At 37.5% G+C, this 25,773-nt stretch overlaps 2 long non-coding RNA genes across 2 annotated transcripts; both read left to right on the forward strand.

The window, feature by feature from the left end:
* Positions 1-1,309: 1,309 nt before the first annotated feature.
* Positions 1,310-6,984, forward strand: LOC122176406. The gene is made up of 3 exons (XR_006177735.1): positions 1,310-1,474; positions 3,593-3,694; positions 6,904-6,984. It is a non-coding gene; the product is annotated as an uncharacterized LOC122176406 (long non-coding RNA).
* A 14,373-nt stretch (positions 6,985-21,357) lies between these two features.
* Positions 21,358-25,127, forward strand: LOC122176408. The gene is made up of 3 exons (XR_006177736.1): positions 21,358-21,423; positions 22,709-22,751; positions 25,038-25,127. It is a non-coding gene; the product is annotated as an uncharacterized LOC122176408 (long non-coding RNA).
* The last annotated feature ends 646 nt before the right edge of the window (positions 25,128-25,773 follow it).

Consider the following 25,773-nt stretch of genomic DNA (forward strand, 5'->3'; position numbering starts at 1 on the left):
AGAATTTACGATGGCCAGAGACACTAAAGACAACAAGAAGGGCTTCAGTAACTACATAGGTGACGTACAAAGACCAGGGAAAAATAAGGGTCCACTGCTGAAGAAAAATGAATGACATGGTTACATGGAACATGGAAAATGCTGAGGTGGGGGCTGACTCAGTATTTACTAGCAAGACTGGCCTTCAAAATCTGCAGATCCCAGTGGCCAGGGAAAAGGTTGGAGCAATGAAGATGCAACTTTGGTGGAAGAGGATCATGTCAAAGAACATTAGAGCAAACTGGACACACATAAGTTATTCATAGAATCTTAAAGTTATAGAATATCTTGGTTTGGAAGGTACCTTAAAGATCATAATACAACTCCCTAAAGCCTAGCCATCTACTAGATTAGGTTGCCCAAAGCAACATCCAGCCTGGCCACGAAGATCTCATGGGGTGGGGAATCCACAGCTTCTCTGTTCCCATGCCTTACCACCCTCTGAGTAAAGAATTTCTTCCTAAAATCTAATCTAAATTTCCCCTTTTAGTTTAAAACCATTCCCCCTTGTCCTCTCACTTAATTGTCATATAAAATGCAGAACAAACAAAACCAACAGAGACCACATTAAATCTAGATGCATTATACCAGGTATTTGTACTGAAAGAACTGACTGGTTTTGGTCTTCCAGTTCAAATTCCCAGGTTGCTTGGGAAGTTCTTATATCAATGTGCAGCCCTTTTCTCCAAATTATTAAACTGAAAATACTCATGACAGTGTGCATAACTTCAGATAAATGTTTAACAGCCTGGGACTAGACAGAATATTGATGTTCAAAAAAAGACTCATCTTTTCTCACCTCCTTTTTAATAAAGCTAAATACATCTGGAAGAGTTAAGGTTAAGAAAACAACAAATGAAGGAATTCTTACCCAAATCAACTACTTTTTAGCTTCTTGTCTTCCCATGTGCGCTGAACTTACATTAAATTCCAGAAGAAAAATCTTGTTTAGTTTCACAATCAAATGGAACAAATAAGAAAACCTAGGAAGTGGGCTAAATGCAGATTCCCTTTATGCAGCTGCAGCTCCTGTTTATTATCATTTGCCCTTGGTAATCAAGTTCAATATACAATAATATCCAATACTTTTATATTCTGATATCTTTGCTTGCTGCTCCTTTAACAACAGAGAAATTGTATAACTAACCAAAGACATTAGAAATACAGAATCCCACCATATTTCTTGATTGCTTTTTGACTGAAATATTTTATTCTTTATGCATTTTGACTACTAACATTACTTCTATTTGTTTTATACTCATGACAGTAAATTCAGAGGATGCTCGGTCAGTAGATCTGGGACTACATTCTGAAAATGATGACAGAGGTTTCTATACAGAAAACTTTCATTCTGCTGCATGGGTTTTCAGAGGAGATGATGTGTCTCCAGATAATAGCCCTAGATGTCTCAGCAAAAGACCTAGACCAGTGGCAAGTAAGTTGTCTAAAGCAACAGGCAATAAATGTAAAAATTGATGTGATTTGTGCACTCTGAGGTTAATGTAAGGATAACAGCTGGATGCTGGATGCTTATAAGGAAGATGGAAACTAGGGGAACACAAGAAGCTAGAAGGGGACACAAAACTAAATAATAGCTCTTATTTAGATACTGTATTGCAACATTTCAGGATTACTTGACAAAATTGATACTGGTAATAAGCAAAACTAAACATCATCTCTTGCTACAAGGTAAGTATAAAAGTATGTAATGGTCATAAAATCTGTTTGTCATTAAATTTTCAAACAGCCTAGAAAGAAATGTATTGAGATTTTTACAGATGTGAAGGACCATACCTGTTCTATTTGCAATTTAAACCCAGTCATGCAAATAGATATTGTGAATAATTCTGTGGGGCATTAGGGCATTTTCCTTCACTTTTCAAATATTGAATTACTGAAAGGTAGTGTAATCCAGAGATCAACACTCGTCTTTTCATGAGATAGTCCTTTGTTGGAAATAATAAATCATCCTCAACATGAGAGAAAACAAATGCCTCCTATAAATCTCCAGACATGAAAAAAAATTCCATAGATTGTTTAGGAATATACTGGAGAATATTTTGATTGCCTTTAGTCCCAATGGAGAGCCCAGAAGTTCGAAACAATACTTACAGTATATGTTGAAGTATCTGTGTTCTTTCAGATACGTAAGATCAACTGGCCAGCTAGTAAATTAACCTTCAAAGTAGTTATATCTTACAAACATTACACAAGTTGAAGATGAAACAAACATCTGTCACAGAGTTAACTAGATCAATCTATGCCCATGACAGGGGGTAGTAGGCCCCTGGGCCCACCCAGCCCCACAAAATGGGAAGGGAAAGGGGAAAGGCATAGGGAGATGGGAGCTGGGTTCAACAAAGGAAAAGAAACAGCGGCAACAATCTATGGAGGAAAATTTATTTTACTAACTATGATGTCGAAATGCAAGATAGCACAATATAATATAATATAATTGAAATTGAGACTAATAAATCAAATAAGATAGGAGAGAGATTTCCTGAGACCAAGTCAAACCTGAAAAGCTTGGAACGGCTATGAAATCACCCTCCAGCACCCACCGCAAGGCAGTAAGAGTCCGCCCCACCTGGAAGGGCCAGATCCTACGATTTCCATAATGTATAGGTACCTGGAATTGGAGCACTAACACTTTAACTCCCAGTGCACTACATGATGTTATGCTGTGAAATACTGAAAAAGACACAAAACAATGACAACCATCAAAACCATCATAACTTATTATTAAATTGTCCTCCATTAAATAAACCCGCTAAAGCATTCAAATGATCAAAAGAGAATTGAAATTTATATAGAAGCGTTTCATCACTATGACATTTACTAACAAGTCAAACAATTTAAGATGTACTACTAATAGTAGACAACAGGAAAAAGTTGAACCATTAAGCAGAAAATTAAACCCTGATCTCCCTTTTCATTGAAGATGATTCTGTCTTCATTTTTGCTCATTTCATATGTGTACAGCCATTGATGGTAGAGTGAAAAAATTAAGATTAGTACTAAGGGGCAGTGAGAGTAGAGTACAAACGGAGAAGAGTAGGTGAAAGAAAAGTAAACAACTGATAACCAAAAGATACTGACCTTCTTAAATGGAAAAAGAGTGATCCTACAATAAATAGATTTGAAAATTTATATTGTATTTTTTGTTTGCGGATTAGAAGTCTGACACATTCATTTAACAAAGAGCAAGAGTATTTTTCTCTCCCAAGTTGTGGTCAGTGGAGTGGAACATGTGACGGCTTCTCTTCATCTTAAGTACTAAGCCCAGCCACATGACTTCAACTTTCAGATGAAAGCAGATTTTATCTGTGCTGTTTGTCTTTGCCTTAAGTTGTATTGTATTCTATTTGTCATGGTGTGAAGAAGTATAGACTGGCAGAGAAGCAGTACCAAACAGCTAGGAGTGATGCCAAGTCATCCGGGTCACTTGCAGAATCAGTAACTTTTAGTGCCCAAGTTTTTAAAATGGGCTGCTGGTATTTAAATTGAACTTGATTTGCAGAGAAAAAGGGATCTCTTTTTCCAATTTCTGCAGTTCGTGAAAGAACAGTGAAGATTGCTAAAGGAACTGGAAATTACCCTTGGGGATTCCGGATCCAGTTCTCAAAGCCTATTCTTGTGACTGAAGTTGACACAAGTAAGTTGTGCTTATACCAGTTAAATTCTGCTACAGAAATACATCTATATTTAAGGATATAATATTTATAGTATTGCAGTATACATAAATGAAAGCATTTGTTGTATAACAGTGCATTGTACATATGTATGTAAATTATTTCCATAATAGGTGAATGTAAGGTGTTTAATACAACATACTCGAACAAGACATGACACACTATCTTAAGAGACCCAGTTTGTCTACAGGTAAATAGGACTATACTATTTCTTGACATTCAGTGCCAGTTTATACCTCATACAAGTGTCTGCACCTAACCTCTCTCAAGACCAATCTACAACATTTTGGGGCTGACATCTTTTTAATGACAACTGACCCTTTAGAATAAATCACAGTAACCCTCCTAACACTTTCAAAAGTATCAATAGCTGGGGACAGTTATGCATGGATGGATTTCTAATAAGTCAACTACAAACCTTGACAAGGTGGCATGTAAAGCTCTGTACTGTTGTCAGGTTGTGGTAAGGAACTCCAGAAAGAGCTCAGAAAACTGTGAATGAACAAAAGAGTGGCAAATGAGTTTTAACAAAGATAAATATCCCTAGATAGGAATGATGCAGAACATAACATTGGCAGTTACACTCAAGATTGAGATCGTGGAACTCACCACTGCAAGATCTCTGAAATCTTCAGCTCTGTGTGTAAATGCAGTTCAGAAAGAAAACTGAATGTTGCTCCCATCTGTAACAGTGAGAATAAAAGACAAGGCCTCGTATCGCTGCTATACCCTTGATTCACTCTGGAGTACTGTTTGCTCTGCTGCTCTCTGCACCTCAGGATGGATAAAGTAGAGTTGAAGAAGGAGTAGAAAGCATAGGAGATTCTGAGAATTTCTACAACCAAAAATGCCCTCTAGCAAGTCAGATACCTACTAACAGCTCTGCTACTTCGCGTGCTGTCCAGCTTCCTGGCCATGATGGAAGAATATCAGAGGCCTATGAAAACACTAGCTTAACATGCAAAAACTTAATCCTGAGCTATTAAATTTCAGTAGAGAAAATCAGAGAAGTCAAAAGTCTAAGCAAGGGAACTTAGGGAACTTAGTCTTAGCAAGGGAACATGTAGAGAGAAAAAAAAAAAAGACATTTGAAAAGGCCAGTATGTTACTAACACTTAACAATTTTTAAGATATGTGTTAGAAACCTATGCACTCCCTTAAGATCTGAACATTGTTATATTTATACCCTAACCATGTATTGTGCAGGATATTCCTGCTCAGTTCTAAAAGTCATTCCAACTTCTTCACTGTTCCACTTATTAAATACTAAAAATTCAGTCTTCAGTCCAGAGGAGAACTCATGAAGGACAAATCAATTAAAATTTAAAAGTGAAAAAAAAAAAAGGAAAAGAAAAAGAAAAAGAAAAGAAAGAAAAAAGAAAAAGGAAATTCAGGAAGTGGTTCTCTTACTTTCTATATGGTTGTTTTTTGTATGTCTATTTTTTGCATAGGAATCTCTTAATCTTTTACTGCAACCTACATGAAAATAAATAGGATTTTGCCAACATATCCTAGAGACCATTCTCTTTTTATTTGTATGAATGCAATCATTAGTTTCCATTATCAGTTGAAGTCCTGCAAAAAACATAAATCTGAAAAAAAAAAATCTCTGCCTACAGAATACTATGCAAAAGACATACTGAGATTAAATAGTGACTATGTTTCATCCTGAAACAAGTACTTCATTTTATTCCGGTATAATTTTTTGAATTATTTTAGTTTATAGCTTTTAAAACTACATGATCTTGAAAAATGAAAGATGATTAACCATGGTGTTGAAAAAGTAATTCTTCAGCTCCAATACCTACCAAATTAACCCTATAAACTACTAATTACAGAATCACAGAATCACAGAATCACAGAATTGTAGGGGTTGGAAGGGACCTCCAGAGATCATCGGGTCCAACCCCCCTGCCAAAGCAGGTTCCCTACAGCAGGTCACACAGGTAGGCATCCAGGCAGGTCTTGAACATCTCCAGAGAAGGAGACTCCACCACCTCCCTGGGCAGCCTGTTCCAGTGCTCCGTCACCTCACTGTAAAGAAGTTCTTGCGCATGTTTGTGCGGAACTTCCTATGCTGCAGTTTCCAGCCGTTTCCCCTTGTCCTGTCTCCACACACCACTGAAAAGAGTCCGGCCTCGCCATTCTGCCCCCCACACCTTAGATATTTATAGACCTGGAAATTAAAAGTTAAAATTAGACATAGCAAAACAGGTAATCATGTTTCATATCATTCCTATTAAGTTTATTTTCATGTTTTGTCTTCACATGAGGTTGCATTTAAATATAATGAAGTCATTTTTACAGACAAATTTTAGTACATTTGTGTATTCTCAATATATTATACATTTCATTAAAACAGTCATAAAACTTTCATCTATATTCCTTTTTGTTTTTATATTAAAGTAAGAATATTTTTATAATATTTTAAAGATAATTCATAACCATAAAGTCTTGCATGCGATCCTCAAGGCCAGCAGAAACCAGAATGTCTGATCTGCAAATTATTTGTATCACATGAGAGTGAACCACAGCTTCTTTGTGCCTACTGTTCCTTATTGAGCTTTTGCTAATTGTTCCCCACAACTTCTAAGCATCCTCAGAAAGACACTGAACAATCACATCTACTGCACAACAGGGTACATAAACTTTTTTAAAAAGTAATAATTAGCTAACATAGATAAACAATATTTTCCAAAGAAGTTTTGCTTTTTTTTTTTTTTTTTCTTCATAAAACATTAGGAATCTTTAGGAATTTCAGCACAGAAAGAAATCTTGGGTTATTTCTTGGTCTTAAATCCAAAGCTGACTTGAATAAGGGATGTTTTTTCCACTGATTTCACAGAGCAATGCTTTGTTTGCAGTTTAGAGCAAATCCTTCCGATATTAAAATGCCTTTTTGCCTCTAAAAGCATCTGTATCCTAATGGAATTTTTAAAGGAAATCTCTCCTCTGTCAGTCATTTTTTAGTTCTGGATCCATACCTAAATCCTGAAGTTTCATTTACAGACCACCAGCATGTTGCTCAGGAAAACATACTTACCTCCAAATTAAGTCACGAGGGCCACTAGGCATAATTCTTGACTGGTTTCACAGATACTGTTTTGCTATAAAAGACTGATTGCATGCTTCATATATTAAGTCTAAATAAAATACTTTTTTTTTACTCCAGACAGTGCAGCTGAAGAAGCAGGGCTCCAAGTTGGGGATATTCTGATAGCAGTCAACGGAACTGATGTCACTAGCATGCCACATTCAGAAGCTGCCAATCTGGCAAGGAAAGGTGAGTTTGGGATCATTGTAAATAACATTATCTAAGACTCTTATTTATCTAGACCTTGCTAAGAATACAACAGAAGATGGGCATACTGACAAAATATTCCCCAAAGAGTGCATTTGGCAGTAACGTTTTCAGTTCTCCTGCCTAAGAGAAGGTGACTGAGAAAGTCCTGACTGCAGAGATACTGATACTCTATTTATGCCTTATGCTCCCTCAGGGGGAGAACTCACAGCTTGGTTCAATGGTATTTCAGTAACTTACACCTGTAGACAATCAGGAGTTATTTCATTGAGGCATTTTTTTTGTTTTGGAACATCAAAGAAACAAAGTTTCAGTGATATTGAACTTGTATATTCTTCTTCAAGCTCAGTTGACAAAGCCCAGAGATAGTCACATTTGAATGCTGGAAGTAAGTACACTGTACTTCTTTTACTTATCCCAGATATGGTGTTGACAAGGCTCTTGGGAAATTCAATACATTAAAATGCTTTTACAAGACAGGGACAAATTTATCTTGACACATACCAAGTTCTTTAATTCTAGAAGTGCCATTCATGCTGTTACATTTAAGAAGAACCTGTTAAGTCTTTCTATAGATAAATCTCTAATTACATGGCATTTTTAACTCCTTCAAGAGAAACCCCCTGGCCTGAATCTTGGCACACATGCAGCATTTCCTAAGTCAAATGTCCCCAAAAGATAAGTCCAGCAAATATTTGGCAAATGAAAATATGTCATAGTCACAGTTCTCAAAGCTTTTTAATGCATTGAAGCATTTCTAAAGTAGTATCTGATACAGTCAGAATTTCAGGCCTCTAGGGTAAAAGCCATAGCTGTGTTGATAGTATCAGCTAATATGATAAAATGGTACCACACTGCTGATAACAGTACCACATTTTCAGACAACTTTGTTGGACCTATCATCTCTCTTGAGCACTTACCTTCTCCAGCTGATAAGTGGACAGATTAACACAAGTTAATCTCCAACAGCTAGCCTCCTTACAGTGGTGCACAGATAGCAGAAATGGACTCTAGGGCATTGAAGAGTAAGAATACTCAAGAATTCTCAGATCATCAGTAATTTTTTAATAAACTTCAAATTATGCCCACACACTTGGGTAATGAAATCCAGCCACTCCTCTAAACTAATTAAATACGCAAGTGCCTAAACTGGACTTGTAAAAAATCATTTCTGGAAGTGTCTTTGAATAGCTGGTTCTGTTACTAGTCCTCTAGACAAAATGAGTTAAATTCCTGGATTTCTACAAAAGGAAAATGAAATGTTGGAATGATTTAATTTCCTTCATAGGTTGCTCTACTCTTTGCTTCTTCTAAAAGCTACACCAGGAGAAGAAGGGCAAGAGGTAGAATACTCCTTTCTGCTCTATATCCCGTAGGGAAATTCAAACATACTGTTACCTTTGTTTTCACATTTTTCATGTAATATTCTAGGCCCTGATATCCTAACTATGGTGGTGGGATCAGATATCAGCCGTTACCCTAACACTCCCAGGCCTACCTGCCGAGGATATTTGCACAAACGAACACAATCAGCAATATTGAAGGGATGGAGGAAGAGGTGGTTTGTGCTGAAGCATAATGGTTATCTCCACTATTACAAACACAAGAAGGTAAGGAGATGGGCTGGTGACAGAGGAAGCTGTACTCTGAACTATAAAGCACATCAGCATTGTACTCAGATTTACAGCCAGTTATCTTGACTTGTAATATTTACCAATATTTAATATCAGCAGTAGCAATGTTTTTGTATATGGCTTATAGAGCAGGTTGTTTGACTAGTTCTGTCTTCTCTTACCCTACTTAGAGACATACACACAAACTCTTAGGATTTTGTGGATTTATATTTAGTCTCACAGCTGCGATTCTCAAAATCTACTATTGAGTTTTGGCATAATTTGCTATCTTCCAGATATACAGTGAGTCTTAATGCCCTAAATCATTTTCTCCTGTTATGTCATATACAAACACTTGAACATTCTACCTAGTTTTTCATCAGTGAGGGAAAAAGGAAAGGAGAAGGAAGGGGAGGGGCGAGGAGGGAAGGGGAGGAGAGGAAAACGAAATATTCAAAAGAACACAGAACAAAACAAAACAACAACAAAAAAAGAAGCTGTTTCCCTTAGGAGTGTTTACCACTAGGGGCTTCGCCAGGCTTTCAAGCAGCGGCTGGACAGCTCCAGGGCTGCAGCTATCGCTTGCAGCCGGCGTCCAGCAGGTGGGGGGCTCGGATCGCGCACAGGTGCTGCTCGGCAGTGCGTACTGCCGTTCGTGAGGGGCTTAGCAGGCCCACGTGTAGGTACAGTTCCAGTTCCTAATCCGTTCCCTTGTGCTGCTTTGTGGTGAATTTACTCATCGAGAAAGTTACATCGATACAACTAAATAAATTGGTTTCAAAGCCGGTGTTCTATTTATGTGTAAGGCCCTTTAGAGCTTGTAAAAATGGTTCAAGATTATTATATTATTGGGAATTAATTCTAAATTAGTTTTGAGAAAATTTGGTGAAGCTGAGAAAATCTGCTCTAGTAAGGAATTTATTATCAGATGAAGCCCAAGTAACATCCAGAAAATCTCCTACTGAAATGGAAGGACATCTCCTGATTAGAAACTGCTAGAAAGATAATTGTCTCCAACAATTTGAAAAGATCTGTAAAGCACACTGACAGAATCACAGAAACACAGAAACACAGAATCACAGAATCACACAATCGTAGGGGTTGGAAGGGTCCTCCAGAGATCATCGAGTCCAACCTCCCTGCCAAAGCAGGTTCCCTACACCAGGTCGCACAGGTAGGCATCCAGGCAGGTCTTGAACATCTCCAGAGAAGGAGACTCCAAACCCCCCTGGGCAGCCTGTTCCAGTGCTCCGTCACCTCACTGTAAAGAAGTTCTTGCGCACATTTGTGCGGAACTTCCTATGCTGCAGTTTCCAGCCGTTCCCCCTTGTACTGTCTCCACACACTGCTGAAAAGAGTCTGGCCTCACCACCCTGCCCTCCACACCTTAGATGTTTATAGACCTGGATCAGGTCCCCTCTCAGTCTTCTTTTCTCAAGGCTGAACAGACCCAGTTCACTCAGCCTTTCCTCATAGGAGAGATGCTCCAGGCCTTCACCATCTTCGTGGCCCTCCGCTGGACTCTTTCCAAGAGATCCCTGTCTTTTTTGTACTGGGAGCCCATAACTGGACTCAGTACTCCAGATGAGGCCTTACCAGGGCAGAATAGAGGGGGAAGATCACCTCCTGATCATAAATCTACCTTTACATTATTTTTTTTTTTTTCTCATATATCATCCTTCTCTAAGTCACCTGTGTATTTCATTTTGCTGCTTATATATCTGTGTATATATGAGTCTTTTTAGTCCATTTTATATGCTTACTAGAGCCAATCCTATAAAATTCTAACTGGAAATATTTTCCCTCTTAGTAAAAACCTAGGCACAAAATTATTTTTTACCTGAAAGATGCTGATGCAAAGCTTCCGAAGGCCTGTGCTTTGAAGACTTAATGAGAAAAATCCTTCTCTTGTTCAGGATCTCTGCTCACCCCCTTCTTTCCCCTAATGAATTCTGGTCTCTTAGTGATTCTAAGCATAGATTTTCATGGGCAGTACCACTAAGATGAAGAAAAGGATTCACGTGATGCTGTGCAGCTTCATAACCAAACTGAAATTATACAGGCTTTCAGATGTTTAAGCTTCTTGATCAAAACCAGTCGCTTCTGTGGATAAAAATCATTTTGTGAAAAGTAATTAAAAATTACAGAAAGAGATTTTTCTTCTGCAGATCTTTATCCACTTGACATTTTCAGCACAGAGTCTGGTAGGTTTTGTTTTTTTTTTCTGCATATGCCATAATATGAGTAGTAGCTATCTAACCCAGGTTGTGCTGCAGAATCCCTCTATATTACAACATAATCTGGCTTTCAGTCATTGTTATTTCAACATTAACTATTCTGGTATTAAACATACAACCAAACAAACAAAAAATTGTACACTGAAAAGGATACAAACATTTAGGAACACTTGTTTGAGGAAATTCCTGAGATGTAAAAAAGAATCTAGTTATGCCTTTTAAATACTCGCCACTTCTCAATCAATTAATTACTTCCGAAGACAGTGAACATAATATAAATTGGATTAAGGATTATAAGGTACCTCATAATCTTATACTCATTTGTATTTAATTACATTTTCATTTTATTTCTTTCAACTAACACATTTCTTTCTAAGCCTACTTTTCTTTCTTTTTTTTCTTATAACCCAGCAATCCTTGTCTTGAACTTTGAAATAATAGCATTGAAAAAATAGCTAGATAATCCCAATGTCATGTCTTGATAGTGGGCTTTTTAACATTGAAAGCACGCTAAAAAGCTTTTTGCTTAAAAAGGATAAATAAATTTAAAGCACCACATAAATATATCATCATAATTACCATGTATTTTCTTGCATTATGAAAGACTAGTGCCATTCAAACACCTTTTGAATTATTTCATGCTATTACTTTAGTCAGCTGCTCTCGCTCTCTCTTCAGATGCCACAGAATACACTGAAATAAGCTCCTGAAAGCATGAGGACTTTCTTTCCTCACAAAGGACTCCAAAAAGGCCTTTAGTAAGAGAGAAAGAAAGGTGCTTATATATAAATGCATTTCTTCGCTACTGAGAGATTCAATGCTCCATGAGTCAAGGAAGCTCAAATGGATTCTTTAGCATCTTTCCTTTCTTTTGGTGTGATTTCTGTCTGGATATAAGAAGAGCAACATGTGCAGATGCTGCTCATTCCATGGCTTTTCTAAGAAAATTACAAATAATGTTCTTGGTGTAACATATTTATGTAACATGTCAGCTATGCAATTATATTAGAAACAATATGTTCTAGGCCTTACCTCAGGAGATAAATGTTTCTACTTAGTGGATATATGGTGTTCTTTAAAATAGTGCACTGAGGGCAAGAATAACTCAGAGTGGCAATAGTAGTTCAGTATAATCTGATCAGTAGATCAGTATCAAGCAAGCTAACCAGTTTCCTCTGTTTTGAAGTATAACTAGGGCTTCATACTGATGACAAGAACAGCAGTTTACAGTGGTGTAATTCCAGGGATTCCAAGATCACACCTGATTTACATCTATGTAAGACCACAACCAGTCTTTTTATTTATGCCTGAACTATCTATTTGTATACTTCTACATTATTGAGAAGGCACAGGTTGGTCCATCTTCTGTTTTAGTTCATACCAGCAAACACAAAGAGATATATTTCCTCATCATTGCTATTTACAGGTAGAAATTATCCAGCCTGAACTTTCCTTTTCCCACATACATTTAAAAAAAGTGATTGATGTTTCTGGAGTACTTTACATATTGATTCACCTATGTAATTTTTGCTGTTTCAGCCTCATCTCTATTCAATCACACTGGTGAAGTGATAGCTATTGCAATAGATTCAATCACTTTTCCTACAAGGTCATTTTGTTTTCCCTCAAGTAGATGCTGTCACTGGCCTTGATTCTTGAAGTACTTATTTAAACAAGTAAAACACAGCTATGTCACCACACTAGATGCAGCTTTGTTTACCACCTTACAGCATGACCACATTAAGATTAGATACTTATTTTTCTAAATTACTGTGATCAGTGAAGCTGTGACAATTTATAGCAGTTTTGCCTACACTGACCAGCAGTGGAGATCCACTATACACTTCATAGTGTATTTCTTCTCAAGCATGAAATTTCACTCATTGTGCCAAAGTTTTCACCTACAGGAAAGACATCTGAACATGGTGAGGAGAGAGAAAATAATGTACACTCTGGTCCTACTCTGAGGCAAAGATAAGCCATTATCTTCAGTTTAAACTTATATGTTTCTTCAAGGACAGGAAGCACACCAGTATAGCCACATTAATGCTTTCTTTAAAGATAGTGATGTCTCCTGCTCTAACCCTAGCATTTCATGTACAGTACAATAAGGTAACTGCAAAGTCACCAGAAAATGTCTGTGCTGAATACTACTGGGCACTAGTGCAGGTTGCCCAGAAATTTTGCAGAGTTTCCAGAAGATACTCAGAAGCCATTTGGACACAATCCTGAAAGACATGCTTGAGTAAAGGTTGGACTAGCTGATCTCCAAAAGTTCCTTTCCAACCTGGACCATCACTTGATTCTATGATTCTGCACTTCTGTGATTCAGTGAATACTGCTGTGTAGGACAAAAAAACATTAATTAGCTTTACATTAGACCAGAAAGATAACAAAAGCAATCTAGCCACAGCAGTATAGCATCAGCTCAACAAGTTAAATAGGTTCCACATGGAGCCCTGAGCTGCCTCATCAAGAATCTTTTAGAACCTGACAGCTAACTCGAAAAATTAGCAACATGCTACAGACTTCAGGATAAAAAGTTTCAGACATCAAACTCATTAAAAATAGAGAAGAGAATTCTTGGGACCTAGGAGCAAATGGGTCAGTAAGGAATTCAAAGGTTATGGAACACACATTCCTCTGTCATGAAGATGCTCCTGCTGAAGAGATAACAGTGTTCTACCTTTAATAGGGAAGCACAAGGACAAAGGTATCATAGCCAATAACAAATTTCCCAAATTTTTCAGTGTAAATATCATTCACGGAAGAAGTTAATTAAGTGCTGGGATTTACAAAACCACTAAAACTATCATCCAAAGACAGAATTTCCTAGTTTCAATACTTCTGTAACAGCTTGATTAAAAAAAAAATAATAATAATTAAGTGGCACTGTGGAAAAGGTTTTTTTAAAAAAAAGAAGTGTTGACAAAATTAGAAGAATCAGCAAAAAATCATGTCTGTAACAATGTCCCAACTCCTCTCTGTTTTATGACTTACTATGTTCCAAGGAAATATTTCCTCTCTCTATGCCATAAATAAACCCTGGGAAACAGGAGAATGAGATTGAGGACCAATCTAGTACCTGAAAAGGAAAATATGAATTAAATATTACTGATGTTATGGTCTAAGAAAAGCTGTAAAGATGAATGGTTCCAAACAGTAGAATATGGTTTTAAAGTATCTCCCTTGTAGACATGATATTTTCCAGAAATCCTGCACTAATGTATTCTAGTCATACCAGTTGTCTATTGGGTGCTTATGTTACATTTGTCAACTAGTCCATTTCACTCTTTAATTTCCTCAGCTAAGAATAATATAGAATAAAAGTGATTAAAAACAAATATGTAGAGACCATAGTTTTGCTGCCAGCATTTTGAACAAACTAAAAGTAGGGAAGTAAAAAGAAGAAATATCATAAGGACAAGTAGGAGCAGTTAATTTGAAAGTAGTTAAGCTCAAAATTGCTGTCCTGAAAGTAAGAAAGTGCTTGTTTTAGAGCTTCAGATGTAGCAACAAACTGAACTGTGAGACAAAAAAAAGAAGCAAATTCATCTTTAAGTTAGTTCAACCCTCAGATAAATGGCCTTCATTACAGTTCATCATGGTTTTTCTTTCTGCAAGAAAAATGTAATATATACTCTTGTGAGAACATAATCAGTGAGAAGGACTCTCCTTGATCACAGTGGAAGCAATGAAGTGGAAGGATGTGCTGTCTGTTGGACTTTGTGGTGATAATATCCAATAATGTCTGTCAGTTTAAAAACGAACTTTAATTTGCATTTCTTAGTCTTTAAAATTTAATGCCTCTAGGAAGCCCTCAGTCCTCAGTCATACTGTGAGTAACTAAGCAAAAGGTGAGGAAAGGATGGAGAGAATGCAATCCTAGTTCCATTAGTATCTCAGCAGAACATAGCCTCCTCTGTTTATCACAATTTAGCGCAGATAGCAGAGTGGCAATTAAATATTGCTCAGATAATTACACAGTGCTGTTCTCATTCAAAGGAGTGCAAACTTTTTTCACTGGAAGAATGCTTTTCTCATTGAGTAATCTTTAACTAGTAGAGACTCAATAAAAGAAATTGTGCTCCTTAGGTGTTACCAGTAGAATATGTTTGTGTCTGTAAATTGTTACCTTCTCATCCTCTTTCTTATTCAGAGCACCTGAAGGTGTATTACAGTTTGCCATTCCTTTTATAACATTCAACTTTTACACAACAAGTTTAATCAACTGGATTCCAGTCCTCTGTTTTGACTTATTTCACATAAAAACACATCACTTTAGACCCATGCCTTACAGAACAAGTGAAAGCCCTTCCTACATACAAAGTCAAAATTTAAATGCAGACTTAAATGTTCCCTTTTCTTTCCACAATTGTGTTTCTATATCTCAGACTGGGGTAACTTTAAAGGAAGTGTATTTACGAACAAAAACGAAACACAGAATCTACAGTACATGCTGCTGGTTTCTTGTAGGTGCTCTATTCTACTTTCCCCAGCAGAAATGAATAATAAGAAGAAAAGATTCTTTTAAATTGTCTTTCTTTCTGAGACAGATACAGGGTCTGATCAGTATAACAAGAAAGAAATCTATGCCTGCCATGTGTGGACCCTTCACGGTTTCAATCTATGATAAACATTCAGTCCTTAGTTCTGCTGTACAGGCTCATCGCTAAGCCTAAGCTCTTTATATAAAAGGCTTAGCTATAAATAGATTTAGGCCTGAGCCATTGCTCACAAAGATACCACTTCTGTTTGTTCTTTAGTCTTGCTTGGAGCTTTATCATCACAGTCTGGGAGCTGTCACGTAATTTAGAGCTGGTATACAAACTGATTTCTTCTCTGTCATTTCCATGACTCCCATGGCTCCAGGATATATTTTTCAATTTAGATGCTGACTCCAATGTTTCCACTACTTCTGCAATATTCTTTCAATTGATAACTTCTAAATATTTCTGGCTGATATGATGACATAAGTTAATTTTGGAGTACTAACAGATTGCATACTGTACCCCAGACAAAGAGTCATAATCAGATACATTATTTGACTTGATTCAAATTATTCAAAACTATAACCCAGTCTTCCTATGTTCTTCCTATGACTTGGTCCTGAAAACTCTTAATTACCTATTGTGCAATGAATTGCAGTAAATGACTAGAACTCAGCAAAAGAAATTTGAAGATTAATCACATAACAAGCCCACCACATTGACTGCCATCTGACAGTCAGTGTAGTTAGGTGTACAATAATTAAGTCCTTCAAATCAGAGGAACATTTGCATATTTTTTCCTCTATTGTCGTGCTTCTCAGTATGCTGCTACTCTCTCTAATGTGGATATGAAAGGCTTAAAGCAAAACAAAATGAAAAACAAGATAATTAAGCTGTATTTAAGAAAAAAAAAGCCACACATGCAGATCTGGAGTCCAGAGATCTCTGTTCCTTGATGTGTGCTGGCCTATTCCTCTACTTTAGTTTATCCCATGTGCTCAGCTCAAAGAAGAAACGCAGACAGACTCTAGCAGTAATTTAACAAATATCTGGAAAAATAAGCTTACCTTAAAGAATACTGATTAGAAAAAAGAGATTGGGAGGGGCAAGATTTTAGAGACACTGCTAAGTAAGCAATACTGTGAGTAAAGAAGAGGCTGGGCAGGGAAAAACAGAAAATAATAGTCGCCTCAGACTGTAAGCCTGAGTGCCAGGGAGGGTTGTAACCATGTCAGCTTTGATGAAGAAAGTTGGGCAAATGGGAAATAAGCAAAAGGAGAATAGGTCGTTTTCCCATCTCATTGGCAGATATGTCATCTTTAAGAAAAGATGTTCAGACACTAAAAGAATTCTCAAGTCATTACTGTCCAGTTTGAGCCAGTGAGCTGAGAGTGACTGCCTTGCATATTCCACTGACAATCTCCTGGGCTATCCAATCTTCCATTTCTGCTTTCTGACAGCGTTCATTTTAAGTTTATATTTTAAATTTGTTATATTTTTTTTTAGGACTTGCTCTTGTTTTCTGTACAATTATTTCTATTCTATTTTACTAGCACTTGCAGTACCATTAAGCTTAATTTTAATCTCTTTTCCTAGTTATTCCTGTTGATTTTTATTTATTCCACTGCAAATAGCATGAAGTCTTCATATCTTTTCAGTTTTCCCTTTCTATTAGACAAAGCAGCTTAACTAGAATAGTAAATATGACTCTGCTCAAACAAAATCCTTCAGTTGCAGTGAATTATCTGGCAAATGCTATGAATGTCATTTACTTTCTGGAAGTATTTACACTAAATCTGTGACCACCCTCCCACACATCTCAATCTACATACTCCTTTATGACCTTTTCATACTTTAAAGTAAGGAGATGTCTATTTTCATATTATGTCTCCTTTAGTTCAGCCTCATGTATATTAATCTTTTTTTTTTTTTTCAGGAAAAAAAAACCCTAAAACTCAGACCTCCTGAAGAAATGCTAGCTGCAAGGGAAGAGTTAGTTCAGGTGTTTCTGTTACTCTTAGACTAGTATTTATCAACATAGCATTTTCTTTCTACCCTATACCCAAATGACTCCATCCATGTCAGGTCTTGTGAACTGCCAAGTATCTATGAAATAGCTCATAGCAAGCTTGAGAGAACAAAAAATCTGTTTTCTTAAGTGCAAAACAGTGTTGTAGTAGCTACAATTTGAGCTAGTTCATTTCAAATCTTTACAGCAAATACCAGCAATTCTGAAAGCTTCTTGTACTTATATTAAGTTCCCAAGAGGTAGTATCATTAGTAGGTTACATTACAGTCACAGTAATACCAAATAACTTTTATGATGTTTTTTCAGCTGTATAGCTCTGGCACTTCTTGTAACAATGGGAGTGTTGCCATAGGAATGCACAACATATAGTTCATGAAAGACACAGCAGTGAAAAGAAATGCCCTTTACTTCTGGCATTTCCAAATTAGAGGTGAGAGTTTGCCTTTCAGTCAACTAAGGACATTTTGTCCTCTTTGCAATGAATGTTTCAGATCCTTCTTAATTTTTTTCCAGATGGTTACTTTGGAAAATAGTGGGCATTAATCATTCTTGATATGACAGGATCTAGTTGTATTAATTCTAGACAGCGTAGAAAGTATTTAGAAAAGTAGTTTCTAGGGATGTGTAATTACAGCAGTTACACAGCCTTTTCAGCATCTACAGTACCTTTGCCTTCTGTCCACAAGCTAGGACAGTCTGAGTATGTATTTTGCTTATGCTGTCTTTGCAGTGTGATTTTGTGTGTGAAGATATTGTAAGAGAAGTAGGTCACACAGCACTGATGACTTTCTGGATCATCTTCATCTATTGTATTAACTTTAGCTTTTCATTTTAAAAAAGAAAAAAAGGAAGAAAGCAGAAGAATCTAAGAAATATGTCCATGAAAGTTTATTTACAGTTTTTCAGTACTAGGGGTTATTTTGTTCCTACAGAATATTTTAAGAACAAAGGAATAATTACATTTACCAATGAAAATACAAATAAGCATGTAAAAATCTAATAGGTGGCTGACTTGTGTGTTTTTTTGGAAATATATGCATGTTTATTTTGAAGCTAATAAAAAAGATTAGATGGTGCATTTGTTATTCATCTCCTATGGACAACATTAAATTTATTCCAAATGAACAGTTGATTTGCATAGGTTTAGAATCCATCTGTGTTTTCTAGAAAGAGCTCTACTAGTCTTCGTATGTCCTAACACTAGTAACTAAATGTGACTGTAAGAGCAGTAGTCATGGCTGTGGAAATCAAGCAGGTTAAGAATATTGTTTAAAACACAGCCAGAATTCACTGTCCAAATGTGTGCACCTCTGCCTTTAGTTATGATGTACTTGATGAGAGTTGTGTTGGGAGAGTGGGAGAACAAACTGTTTTACCTACCCACTTGCATTAAGGAGCTAAAGGACTTCTTATAATTAACCACAGGAAGGACTAGGAATAATCTTCGGTCTCTGAGAGCTCTGAATCAATCCACAACAATACTGTACAAAATATTCTGACAAGTTTTCCAATGAAAGTTGTCTGAAATGGTTATGAATGGTTATGAATATACTGATATAAACTTACTTTGGTGCCAGGTAACGTTACGGAGCAGATGATCTCGAGGGAGATCACATGGCATGGGCAGGAGAACCAGGGGATCAGGCCCAGCTAGTTCATGAAAGGCAGGTACTGCTTGACCAGCCTGATCCCCTATGATCAAGTGACCACCTGGTGGATGAGGGAAAATCTGTTGACATAGTCTGCCTAGACTTCAGCAAAGTTTTCGACACTGTTTCCAGCAGTTTCCTGGAGAAGAAACTGGCTGTATGGCCAGGTCCAGAGAGTGGTGGTGAGTGGAGTAAAATCCAGCTATCGATTGGTCACAAGTGGTACTCCCCAGGGTACGGTATTGAATCCTGTCCTGTGCAATACCCTTATTGATCACCTGGATAAGGGTACTGAGTGCACCCTCAGTGAGTTTGCAGACAGCAACCAGGGAGAAAGTGTGGATCTGGCTGCAGTAGGAAGGCCCTTTAGAGCAATCTGGACAGGCTGGATTGATAGGCTGAGGCCAGTGGGATGAAGTTCAGCAAGACCAAGTACTTGGTCCTGCACCTTTGCCACGGCAACTCTAGGCAATGCTGCAGACTTGGGGTAGAGTGACTGGAAGACTGTGGAGAGGAAACAGACCACCACAGCCCAAGAGGCCAAGAAGGCCAATGGCATTCTGGATTGTATCAGAAGTAGTGTTGCCACCAGGAGCAGGGAAGTGGCCATCTCTATGTAATCAGCACTGTTGAGGCCTCATCTCAAGTACTGTGCTCAGTTTTGGCCCCTCACTACAAGAAAGACATTGAGGCCTTAGAGTGTGTCCAGAGAAGGGCAGTAAAGCTGGTGAGGGGTCTGAAGCACAGGTCTTATGAGGAGAGGCTGGGATTGTTCAGTCTGGAGAAGAGGAAGCTCAGGGGAGATCTTATAGCTCTCTACAACTACCTAAGGTGAGGTTTTGTTGATGTGGGTTTCACCCTCTTCTTTGATATAGCTGTCAATAGGACTAGAAGGAATGGCCTCAAGTTGTGCCAGGTGAGATTCAGATTGGACATTAGGAAATACGTCTTCTCCAAGAGAGAGTTCAAATGCTGGAACTGGCTGCCCAGGGAGGCGGTAGAGTCACTGTCCCTGGAAGCATTAAAGAAACTTTTACATGTTGTACTTAGGGACATGGTTTAGTGGGAAATAATGGTGATAGGTGGAAAACTGGACTGGATGATCTTGGAGGTCTTTTCCAACCTTGGTGGTTCTATGATTCTGTAGTTCTATATTTAGGGCAAATTTACAAAGGAACTGAAATCCAGACTTTTAAAATAACATTTTCTGAATGTAAGTCTTTGTTCCTTCTGTTTGTATATATAAGTGAGGTTTTCAGTATAAACCCAAACTGCAAGTAGCACTTTTTTGTGAATAGCCTCATGTTTTCCAGGTTTTCAATAGTCCAGGCTAATGGCATCCTGGGACCCAATAGGGTGAGAGGGGTGATTGACTATCCCCCTCTATTCTGGCCTCATGAGGCCTATCTGGAGTACTGCATCCAAGTCTGGGGCCCCCAGCACAAGATAAAGGTGGAGATTTTAGAGAGGATCTGGAGGAGGGCCATGAAGATGATCCAAGAACTGGAACACCTCTCTGTGAAGGAGGTTGAAGGAACTGGACTTTGTCAGCCAGAAAAAGAGAAGGCTGTGGGGAGACATCATTGTGTCTTCCAATTTTTAAAGGGAGCATATGAACATGAGGGAAATCAACTTTTCACACAAGTAGATAGTGATAATACAAGAGGGAATGGTCCTAAACTAAAGGAGAGGAGATTTAGATTGGATGCTGGGGAAAGTTTTTTACTGAGTGATGAGGTGCTGAAACAGGTTGCCCAAAGAGGTCATGGTTCACTGTCCTTCGAGGTGTTGAAGGCCAGCTTGCATAGGGCCCTGATCAATGTGATCTAATACTTGATCTAGAGGCTGTCAATCCTGCCTGTGGAGGGTGACTGGAAACTGATGATCTGTGAGGTCACTTCCAATCCAAGGCATTCTAGGATTCTATGATGATGACTCTACGATGTTCCTAAACGGTTCAGTACATTTGAAAAATCCATGCTCAAAAGTTGGAATATTTACAGCTAATGAGGTTTCTGTACAGATATGAGAACTGATAAAGCATAAATAAATAAATAAACAAACAGAGGCTACTGATTATTAAAGCAAATGATGATTGGGATAGCTTGAAAGGCAAAAAAGCCTGTCACAAACTTCTACACCTTTGAATGTTCCCTGAGTTGATTCCGTCTCTGCTTTGAACTTTGGCACAGCATTTTCTTCTCTTGGATTACAGGATGAAGGGAAGTGCAGACCCTTGGAAGTAACAAAGTTGGAAGGAGCAGAAATTGGTGTTGACACGAGTCTGGGTAAACCCTTTGTTTTTAAGTGCATACCTCAAAGTGGAAACAGGATTTTCTACTTCTGTGCAACTTCTAACCAAGAAATGAAGAGGTAAGCAATCTTTCATTTTACAGAGTCAGTTTTGTTATTCTGATGTGAAGAGAGAACAACTGGACGTTTGGAGAATGTTTACAAGACTTTCCTTGATCAATAAGGAAAAAAAAAGGAAAAAAAAGAAGATATTTATAGGAAGATTGGTGTTTCTGCTTTTCTGGTTTTTATTTGCATAATTTTCAAGGATACTTTTCATTTTCAGAATTTACCTTTTTGTTATTATGAGAAGGTAGTTTTTTCTACAAGTTTTCAACATTCATGTTCTCCTCAAGATCTCCCTGAATTCACATTATTTCAGCTATCTCCAGAAAAAAAAGTTACACATATTCTCATACCTTCTCCACCATTGCAAATGGAAACTTAAATCTTCCTGTGGATGTAAACATTCTTATTGTTCATTTCTCACCACTGATCTCTCCTCTGTCCAACAAGGACAATGCAAGTCACAAACACAATCCCCTCTTCCATTTCCCTTTCTGTCATTCTGTCACATCATTATGTTTTCATTTTAAATTCTAAATATGCCATGAAAACATGTTGGATGAGATAAGATGTAATGAGTTAATGAGTTTGGGCTTTTTTCAGAATCCAAAAAATGTTGTTTCTGCATTTCCCAAATACTATAGCAGACAAAGAGACTAAATCACTCAGAAGACTAAAAAGTAATTACTTTCAGGCCTTAGTTTGAAAATATAGAGAAACCTAATCCTTTTTCCCCTTTTTGTTTTAGTGTGCATTATTTGAAACCTAAAGCTATGAAGTAGGATGGCATTTTCTAATGTTGACTTCTCCAACCATGTTTTTATAGTATCTTAGTATTTTAGATATCCACTGCTGTCATATTACAGTATTTTTCACTTTCTATTTTATACCATTCATGGCACAAAAAGAATAACATTGCCAAAAAACTTCATGCTTTATTTGGTAATCTCCAGTTTCAGGATGTTTTACATTTTCTGCAAGTTCATTATCTACCTTATAAATCGACAGAAGAGTGATCATTTAGCTTGACACGGTGAATTATGTACAAAATGTTTAGCTTCATCCTATAGTAAGTATTACTCTAATTTATTATGGTGTTGTACAGCAAGCTAAAAATAATCGTTCTGCAAGTTAGAAGTATTTATTTAGACTAGTGTTCTATACTGAAGCCCTGAATGCATCCTGAAAATTGCACATCCCTTCGAAAGCTGCCTATAGCAGCAAGAATTAAAAGAAGTGGTGTTGCACACTTATTCTGCTCTACAAAACTAACATATTCTCATCATTGGTCATTTTATAGGTGGCTGGAGGCTATGGAAAAAGCAGTGCATCCTGTCCATCAGGTAATGCTTTATTTATGTGAGAAGTACATTATAGTACATTGTGCAGAAGACTGAGAGACCATAGATACTTTGTGCATGGCCCAGTGCAGGTAACAACATGGAAGCTGCAAACATTTGTTCAAGGCAGCTGAGTTGTGAATCAGCTCCAGTCTGAAAGCCATATACACACATTATTTTGTTTCAGCAAATATGTTTTGCTGCCATATGGTGCTATGAATCAAAAAGTTCCCTCTCCAGATATCAGCAGTTTTAAGCTCATACAGAAATATAACGTAAAATGAGACTAGTGGGAAGATAGGAAGAAGAATGAGCACAGTTGAGAAGACTCTCACTATGGCATGTTCTGCCCAATGTAACACTATTTAGAATAAAAGGAGAGAAGGGCTTTATCTTCTTAGATATTCTCTGTAAGCCTGCCTTGATTGCTAGTTTTTTTGAGACTACCTACTGTCACTTCCAACAGACTATTAGATAGAGAGTTGCTGTGTTTTTGACTTTTCTGTATTTTAAGAGATGAAGAGAGATGAGATAGCTGATGGATTTGAATTTCTCTCTCCATCTCTTTAGCTCTGCTCAATGCTGGCTTCTGTGGCTGGGAGAAACATAGCTATAAGTGATCTTGAGCTACAAAAGGGAAATCTTGTGCTGTCCGATATAATTTAGTACAAATAATCCCTGACTGGCCCCAGATCGGGAGCTGCAAAGCCAGTTCTGGTAATTCCAGTGTTAAAAGCATAGGAGTTAAAGCTTCTCGTTTCCTGGCTCCTTGATTCCACCCTTTTTATAAAAATGTGCTGTTGATTTGTAAAATCACTTTTAAGTGAGTGTAGCTACTGAACCAGTTTGGATTTTTAGCAAAAATAAACTGAGGCTGAAACCTAGGATAAATACCAAAGCCTCTTTTTTTTTTTTTTTTTTTTTTTTTTTTTTTTTTTTGCAAATGAAATAAAGGCTTCAACACAATTAAGTGATGTTATAAATGCTAAACTGCCTTAAAACAGTGCAGAAATAAAAGTATTTTAAAATATTTATTTCATTTTTCCTCTTAACCTAAGGCATAGGCGTGACCTTTCAGCAGTATGTTATAGTGGTTGCTTTCCAGACAGTGAAAGGAAGCCTTTATCTTTAATCCTTGTGTCTCTAAAATAAAATCAATCAAAGATGCATTTCTTTTGACTTCGTTTTCTAGTTGAGATACAAATTTGTGTCTAAGTATATTCTACCCAGTAGTGCTTCTTAAAAGAATACAAAGGATCTAAAGAATTTAAACAGCCAAATAAATCATGCCATTAAAATGTTCACAACACAATGTACCCAACCCAACAGAAACAATACATGGCTTCACCCAAAAGTGAGGAGAAGAGTACGCATATACTAAAGAAAATGCAACAAATGTCATTCTTCAGTGTAACAAGTAAAAATAATTTGTGAGAAAAAGAGAATCAAACTTGATATTCATAAAAATATTCATGCATTCCCCCATTAATAACACAGTCAGTTGGCTCCTTTCTGTGTTACTGTGTTTTTCATCAGTATATCTTGCTATGTTTTGGCTTTTGGGAAAAAACAATGTTGACAATACAGTGATTGTCAACACAGTTGTTGAGCAGTTCTGTACAGACCCAAGGACATTTCAGTTTCTCAGCTTCTCATACTGTTCTGCCAGTGAGGGGAACTGTATAGGCACAAGGAGTTGGGAAGGGACAGAACTAGGACAGCTGACCCACACTGGTTAAAGGGAAAGCTTGAAAAACAGTGGGGAGTTGGCCAGGTGGACAGTTGCTGCTCGGGAACAGGCTGGGCATTTTTGGTAAGTGGTAAGTAATTGCTTGTGCATCACTTGTTTTGTATGTACTTATAAATAAAAATGGTTTTCTATGTCTACTAACTACTAATACTACTGTCTTTTTTTCCACTTCCTTTTCTCTTAGTAAATAGTTTTTTCTCAACCCACTAATTCTGCCCCCCATCCCACTGTGAGGGGAAGGAGTGAATGAACAATGGTATGGTGCTGAATTGTCAGTTTAAACAGCACAGTCTGTTTCTACTGACAAAAATCTATTTTGGAAAACAAAAGAGTTGCAGAAAATGCAAGTTATGATTGTACAAGTTGACCTTTTTTTTTTTTTTACATCAAATACAAGTTTTTCAATTGCGTTTCCAAATTGACCTCACAAACTGTTTTCACAACCAAAGTCTGCACATGACTAGAGACAGTGTCATTTCATACCAGCAGGCCATCTTTAATTTCTTAACATAACTGCTCATTTCATGCTTACCTTGCAGAACCACGTGTGGGTAGATGTCACGCTGCATAATACTGCATTGCCACCCTTAGCCATCAAAAACCCAGAGTGCCTGGGGCTCCTCCACCAGCTGGACAGAAGCAAAGATGCCTGGATTCAACACTATTGCATTCTGAAGGATGGCTGCTTGTACTTCTATGCCACTCTCCGCTCCACACCTGCCCAAGGTAGAGCTGGCTGAGGGATTGCAAACAGTTATTAATTAAACAATTAATTGCAGTTTCCAAATAGAACTTTGACCACTAATGAAATTCTTTTACTGGCAAATTCTCAGTGTTCTGTGAAGGTGAACATACGAAGAATAAACTCAATTTCTTTTCATAAAATATACTCCTCATTCTCCCCATATTATTATTATTATTATTTAAATGTCCAGTGGCCTGCATTTTTGTTTCTGGAACACAGCTGATAAAGATGTTCAGAAGAACATATCAGCAAGAGACATCACCTTCCTAAAGCACTTCCTAGAGGCTTGATTCCTTGCCATTGGTGGCTGAAAGTCTGTTGAAAGCTGTCAGAGTACTCTGTGATACTAGCCTAAAAGGGAGGGACATCATAAACTCTAGTTGGTTTCTCCACCATTACTGGGCTTTCATACAGCCTTGGCAAAGGCAGAACAGCAGCAGGCCAAACTCGCTTAGTGCAGCAGAGGTGAGTTCTGCAGGGTCTGGCCAGGTGCCTTCATCTAGGCTAAAAAATCCATGATGCTGTGTAGC

Source organism: Lagopus leucura, unplaced genomic scaffold (genome assembly GCF_019238085.1).
Source record: "Lagopus leucura isolate 7727_CA_CO unplaced genomic scaffold, USGS_WTPT01 Super-Scaffold_774, whole genome shotgun sequence".
NCBI classification, from domain to species: Eukaryota; Metazoa; Chordata; class Aves; order Galliformes; family Phasianidae; genus Lagopus; species Lagopus leucura.